General features: G+C 42.7%; 1 non-coding gene across 1 annotated transcript; it reads right to left on the bottom strand.

Moving 5' to 3' along the window:
• Positions 1 to 4,250: 4,250 nt before the first annotated feature.
• On the bottom strand, positions 4,251 to 4,323 carry TRNAA-AGC (transfer RNA alanine (anticodon AGC)). The gene has a single exon. It is a non-coding gene; the product is annotated as a tRNA-Ala (tRNA).
• Positions 4,324 to 6,137: the final 1,814 nt, after the last annotated feature.

The following is a 6,137-nucleotide window of genomic DNA, read 5'->3' as shown; positions in this document are numbered from 1 at the left end:
GTGCCGGCACCAAGGCGCGCCCCGTCCCGGGAGCCGGCCCGGCTCTGCCCCGCCGGCAGCGAGCTTCCCGGGCGTGCTCCCCTCTCTCTGCATCCTTCCCGCCAGCCCCCGTCCGTGCGCGTCTCTCGCCAGGCACCCGCTGCGTCTGATCCCATGGGGGCTATTACACCTGGGAAGCAAATTCCCGTGGCTGCGTCCCTGCCCTGCCACCCCCACTCAGCCCGCACCCCAACCTCCAGTAATAGGGAAGGCAGCACACAGCGGTGAAGCTTCACTTCATTTTTCTGGTTTTTCAGCTCGACTTCAAACAAGACATTTAGATTCAGAGGTCTCTTTGGAGGAATTTTTTTTTTTTTTAAGTGCCAAAGGCAAGAAAGGAAAGAATACAGATAAAAATTTAAAAGCCACAGAAATGCCAGAAGAACCATATCAAAGAGGTGCTAATTAGAAGTAGCTCTCAGAATGATCTGGCAGGTTCAAAGGCTGAAATACTTGACATTCAGTAGCATGAAAAGTGTGGAAAATTAATCCCACAAATGTCTAGCCACGATGGCAAATGTTTCTTCACCTGCAGAAATAAATCAGTTACAAAACTCAGGTTCCGGACCCTTCCCCAAGAGCCAAAGCTGAAGGCAGCTGCTGCGGTAGCACCTTGCACATCCTTCCTGGGAACCGCCACCTGCACCGTGCCGGGGACCCACTGGAGGTGGGAGAAGGCAGCTCCCCTTTGCAGAGTGCAGCAGGCTCAGGAACAGTCCAATAGGGCCATGCTGGCATTCATGTGGGCATGAGGGGAACGCACACCAAAGCAATCTGCAGGTGAACACACCTGGAAGGAGACACATCCAGGGTGAAAAGGGACACATGTGTGCCAGGGTCACTGCAGTGGGGGATTCCCAGGAGGACCTGCAGCCCTAGCAAAGGCTGCTGCTAGCGGCAGTCTCTAACAAAAAAGCCTGTCCACACACCTCGCTAACTAGTGACAGCACCCACATGCTGTCCTTGACATCCTGTTTTAAAACTAATGCTCAGCTTTTTGCTTTACAGCTTATAAAGAGAGAGTAAAACACATTCACAGACTTCTTGTAGAGATCAGAAAGAGCAATGATGCAAGATGTTTTTCTTCCAGCTAACCTGAGACTTCTTCCTCAGCGAGGACTGAAATCACAGAGTATGCTGAGTTGGAAGGCACCCACAAGGACCACGGAGTCCAACTCCTGGCCCTGCACAGCACCATCCCCACCCTCACACATAAAGTGTTCTGCCTCCCCGCATTTATCCTTTGTCCATTTTAGCCCAATACTGGGTTTGCTCTCTCTGCATACATAAAAATGATACATCTACTATAGTTTTTAGTCCTTCCATTGATTTCTATTTTCTTTTATCAAGTTACTAGTTTTGGCCAGATTTTTGTAACAACAGAAATAAGCAGGAGTTTCAATATTTACACCAAAAGAATTAGAAGTAAGCTTTTCCAGTACAGTGAAACTGTTCCTTAAGCTGTATTTCAATGATCTGTGGAGCTTTCTGTTGTCAAAAACAAGCTGGTTGTAGGGATTCTCTTGTGTAGCCTATTTCAGTATTTTCACAGAAGTAGTAACAATACTGAAAAAAAAAATTTGAAAAGTTCTCCCGTATTATAACATCACTGTAGAAGATATTGTAGCCTTGAACAGGAAAAAAAAAAGTTGTCCTTCTCCTATTTTTTGGAATCAAGAGCAGGTGTAGGAGGGCTGTTAGAGACCTTTACACAAGCCTTGTCCACTGCTGTCCATCCATGATGTAACCAGTCTGTGCTCCTACCTGCATTAAGATAAAACCTGCTCAGCTCCAAGGTCAGAAAGAAGCAAAATGGCCACCCACTGCCTGTGCATTTATTTTTTTTTAAGATGAATCCTTCTTTTTTGGGTGATTCTGTGCTAACAATGAACAGCACACGTGCAAGTCTTGAGACATGACAGAAATAGAGCCACGGGCTCACCAAACCAAAGCCCACCTGTATTCCATGAGTCTCTGAAAGCAGACAGCAGACTCCACAGTCCATCTGTGTCCAGACCCATCCACTAGACATCAAGGCCTGCATTTAGCAGCAACAAATGTTCTACAATCATGTTGTGAAATAATTTTATTTAAAAGAAGAGTTTCACAGAGTTGACATTTTTGAGTGCAGATTCTACAGATGGCCTTCATGTTGCACAACATTGTCTCCAGAGCTGCTATATTATGGTCCCCAAGCTCCATCTCAGCCTGAAAGATTTTCTAAGTAATATTTGGAACACTGTATTGATAAAAGACAACTATGGAATAATTATTTCCTATTTACAGACTACAACAAAGACATAGCAATATCTTCCAGCAAGTTTAGTACAAGTTATTTTACAGAATTAATAACTACCTTGTGTAACTGATTTAAGCATGACATTACAGAGGACTGTAGTGTAAAGTGTGAGTGGTAAGAGTAATAAAAATAATATAAATCAAATAAAACGGAATTCCCTCATGGTTCTTTACATAGAATATCTCTATGCAATTTCTGACACAGAAAGCACAGACAGACCCAGAGTGGTCCGTCCTTTGACATGGGGCTCTGGAAACTACTTACCCATTGACAAGTAGTATACTTACACAGGTAGTAGTTCTTTTGAGAGCCAGGACCCATGAGTCCCTCAAACCTGTAAATTTTTCACAGTATAGTTTACCTAAAGAATAAGGACATAAAACACCACCTGGGGTGAGCAAAAACCTTTTACTTCTATTCATATTTACACCAAAAGAATTAGAAGTAAGCTTTTCCAGTGTTTACAAGCTCTAATAGGCAGAAGTGCCCCAATGTAGGAAGCTGGGCACAAATGCAATAAAAGTCATTAGTCCTGAGAGCTTTCAGCTTTGTGAGTGGTTGCAGAGTGCACCTGAACAGAGCCACACCAAATTCCCTCATTCCATCAGTGCACAACTTGCATTTGATCAGCCAAGAAAAGCAATATAACTCATTTCCTTTAAAAGCACACAAAGTGTCAGGTATTATGCAGTAAGAGAAATACAGAAAACACAGAAACAATAATAATCACGGAGAAGCCTACTGAAGAGTCTCATTCCAAACAAAGAGACATTTATATTATTACCTGAGTCTAAAAGGGACTCATGACAAGACCACAATACTTTTCTCTCCATCAGACTTCATTTTAAGAGGCATCAAGCAGCCTTACAGTCACAATTCCTTTTTTCTCTACAGTATTTGGAAAATACAAGAGAAATAAGCAAATGCAATTTCTGTCCCATTCCATCTAGAAGTTAATTCCTTTTTTTTGTCATGGTCACAGGAAAAACTCCCTTATTTTCTTCACAGGTGCTAATTGTAAATCTATACAGCAGAGTTTCTCCTCCTCCTTTGACATGGAGCCTAAATAATGGAAAATAATGGGAAACTTTTGTTTCCCATTTCTGTTTGTTTTAATATGTGCACTCCCAAGTTTCTAACTGCACAAATTCAATGTACGTGTAAGAAGCACATTCTGCTTGTTTCCTCATGTATCTCAAACTGGAAGTACAAGCAGTTAAACACCTGAATGAGCCACTAAGAAAATAAAATCAGAATTAAAACAAACTGATCACTAAAAAAACAAACAAACAAACAAAAAAAAACCCCAAAAAAAACCTCATGAAGCCTTAAAATGTGCAAGCATAGATTAAAAGATAAAATTTCCATTGTACTTCAGAGATGTGAAAGTTGACAAGTAAAAGGCACAAGTTCTAGCAGCTGCAAAAGAACTACAGAATGTTCTAGCCCACTCTTTCTAATAAACAGCCTATACAACCAAAACAGAGCAGAAACATTGAGTCTTACTCAAAGCATGAATACAAAATTTTGTTCACTACACACTAAACTATAATATCAAATGTAAAGTTAACTAATGAATGAAATCATTAAAAAATACTTAGGGACCAATCAAAAAATTCCTAATTTCCTTTTCTCAATAAATTTTACATGTCATTTTTTTATTGCATTAAGATGTCAGTAAATTTGTTTATTTCACACAAAGATTATATTTTTTTTACTTCCTTTATGCGGAAGAGCAGACATCTGATTTTGAAATGCAAAATGAAATATTTAAATCAATATGATTTTTTAAAATTTATTTACAGTACTTTCAGGTTTCTCTACGCCATTATCCAAGAAAAATTAAGCGTAAATAGGAAAATATTTCCAAACCCCGTCGTGTGGTTTTTGACATCTTCAATACTGAAAACACTGGAGAATGCGGGCATCGATCCCGCTACCTCTCGCATGCTAAGCGAGCGCTCTACCATTTGAGCTAATTCCCCACCTGAAAAAAAAAGTTTTGAAACTAGGACATACACATTTTGAACTTACAAAAAAGACAACTACGTTTGATTATAAATTCGTTGTTTCTTCCTGAGTCATTCTTTCCCCTCAACAACTGACTGCAGCCGACAGCTGCGATCATGGGACATGTCTTTCAGCATGCACACTACCAGAATAATCCTACTCATCCTTTTATAGCACAATTCTTTGTTATTTAGCTAGTTTCATACATAAAGCTCTCCAAAAGATCAAGTTACTTAAAAGAAACCAAATGTGTGTTTCTAGGGAAAAATAAAAAAAAAAAAAAAGGCCCTACTTTTATTGAACAACTGTTCCAAATTCAACAAGGAAAACCCATGTTCTTTCCAATTTTCAGGGCATGCACATGTAAAGACTGGTTCAGGAAGTGTTTAATAAAGGAAAAAATGTTATATGCTTGAATGAAACAGAGTTTTACAGTCAAAACTTACACATGTGTGTGTGATGCACATATATATATATATGTGTGTGTGCATATATATGCACACGCACACACACCCTGTCATATAAATATGTATTTATGCACACATACATCTTTTTGACACGTGCCTGGCTTCTCCGAGGTGAGAGCGTCAAGTGAAAATAAAGCAGATCCGTATTTTTCTTATTTATTACCTCACCAAACGCACTTCCCTATAATTAATACATTACTTTTAACAGCCTCAAAACACGGACTTTTTGAAAAATGAACGAACCGGTGCTCACGTGGCTTGACACGTAGTATAAAGCTTGTATCGTAGGCAGTGTACCCCCCCCTCCCCCAAACTGCACCCACAGCCCCTGGTGCCTGGTCCTCTGGTCCTTTATCCCCCTAAAACTGCATCCACAGTCCCTGGTCCTTTACCCCCCCAAAACTGCACCCAGAGCCCCCCGGAGCTCAGCTCCCCCCAAAGAGCACCCAAACCCCCGGGGCCCGGCCCCGCTCCGCGCCCGTCCCCGGAGGTGCCGTCATGGCCCCTGCGGCTGCGCTCCCTCACGGCCCCTGGGCCGCGGCTCCTCGCGTTTGCTTCGCTGCTTCCTCGGGACAGCAGTCTCTGCTTCCACAAAGCCTTTCCCTTGGCGTTCCAAAATCCCCTGCCACCTGCTCCGTGCTCTGCCGTCCCCTCCTTCCCCAGCCTCCTCGCTTCTACTTCACAGAATTACAGGATCGATTAGGTTGGAAAAGACCTCAGAGATCATCGAGTTTAACTTCTGCCTGAACACCACCATCATGTAAACCGGACCGTACTATTAAGTGCCACATCCAGTCCTTCCTTAAATATCCCCCGGGACAGTGACTCCACCACCTCCCTCGGCAGCCCATTCCAATGTCTAATCACCCCTTCTGTGAAGGAATTCTTTATGATGACCAAACTAAACTTCCCCTGGCATATCTTACAACTATGTCCTCTTGTCCTCTCCCTAGATGTATGTGAGAAGAAGCTGACCCTCATCTGGCTACCACCTCTTTTCAGGTCGTTGTGAAGAATAATAAGGTCTCCCCTTAAGGAGCCTCATTTTCTCCATGACAAACACCTGCAGCTCCCTCAGCCACTCCTCAATAGCACATGTGCTCCAGACCCTCCACCAGCTCCACTGTGTTCCTCTGGACACACCTCAATATCCCTCTTGGTGCAGGGGGCCCAGAACTGAACATGGCACTCAAGGTGAGGCCTCACCGGTGCTGAGTACAGGGTGACAACTGCTGGTCCTGCTGGCCACGCTATTTCTGATACAAAAATAATGTGAACACACCTGTAACAACTTCCACATACACATAACTTGATCGACCCAG

The sequence above is a fragment of the Melospiza georgiana genome, chromosome 1 (genome assembly GCF_028018845.1).
Source record: "Melospiza georgiana isolate bMelGeo1 chromosome 1, bMelGeo1.pri, whole genome shotgun sequence".
In the NCBI taxonomy this organism is placed as follows: Eukaryota; Metazoa; Chordata; class Aves; order Passeriformes; family Passerellidae; genus Melospiza; species Melospiza georgiana.
Note: the sequence above shows the minus strand (reverse complement) of the source record. Positions and strands in the feature narration are given on the sequence as shown.